General features: G+C 40.2%; 1 non-coding gene across 1 annotated transcript; it reads left to right on the forward strand.

Moving 5' to 3' along the window:
- Nucleotides 1–704: 704 nt before the first annotated feature.
- On the forward strand, nt 705–812 carry LOC130950055 (small nucleolar RNA R71). The gene has a single exon (XR_009073513.1). It is a non-coding gene; the product is annotated as a small nucleolar RNA R71 (small nucleolar RNA).
- Nucleotides 813–1,098: the final 286 nt, after the last annotated feature.

Consider the following 1,098-nt stretch of genomic DNA (forward strand, 5'->3'; position numbering starts at 1 on the left):
CTAGGAGGGAGTTCAATAATTTTCTTGCTCATTTGACCCACTTGTGCCTCCAAATTTCTAATGGAGGACTTTGTTTCAGTCATGAAACTTTGAGTGGTTTTGATTAGATCAGAGACCATGGTTGCTAAGTCAGAGTGGTTCTGCTTAGAATTCTCTGTCTGTTGCTGAGAAGATGATGGAAAAGGCTTGCTATTGCTAAACCTGTTTCTTCCACCATTATTGTTGTTGAAACCTTGTTGAGGTCTCTATTGATCCTTCCATGAGAGATTTGGATGATTTCTCCGTGAAGGATTATAGGTGTTTCCATAGGGTTCTCCCATGTAGTTCACCTCTTCCATTGAAGGGTTCTCAGGATCATAAGCTTCTTCTTCAGATGAAGCGTCCTTAGTACTGTCTGGTGCAGCTTGCATTCCAGACAGACTTTGAGAAATCATATTGACTTGCTGAGTCAATATTTTGTTCTGAGCCAGTATGTCATTCAGAGTATCAATCTCAAGAACTCATTTCTTCTGATTCATCCCATTGTTCACAGGATTCCTTTCAGAAGTGTACATGAATTGGTTATTTGCAACCATTTCAATGAGTTCTTAAGCTTCTGCAGGTGTCTTCTTCAGATGAAGAGATCCTTCAGCAGAGCTGTCCAATGACATCTTGGACAGTTCAGACAGATCATCATAGAAGATACCTATGATGCTCCATTCAGAAAGCATGTCAGAAGGACACTTTCTGATCAATTGTTTGTATCTTTCCCAAGCTTCATAGAGGGATTCACCTTCCTTCTGTCTGAAGGTTTGGACTTCCACTCTAAGCTTACTCAATTTTTGAGGTGGAAAAAACTTTGCCAAGAAGGCATTCACTAGCTTTTCCCAAGAGTTTAGGCTTTCTTTAGGTTGTGAGTCCAACCATATCCTAGCTCTGTCTTTTACAGCAAAAGGGAATAGCATAAGTCTGTAGACCTCAGGGTCAACCCCATTAGTCTTGATAGTGTCACAGATTTGCAAGAATTTAGCTAAAAACTGATGAGGATCTTCCAATGGAAGTCCATGGAATTTGCAATTCTGTTGCATTAGAGAAACTAATTGAGGCTTAAGCTCAAAG

Source organism: Arachis stenosperma, chromosome 1 (assembly GCF_014773155.1).
Source record: "Arachis stenosperma cultivar V10309 chromosome 1, arast.V10309.gnm1.PFL2, whole genome shotgun sequence".
Classification (NCBI taxonomy): Eukaryota; Viridiplantae; Streptophyta; class Magnoliopsida; order Fabales; family Fabaceae; genus Arachis; species Arachis stenosperma.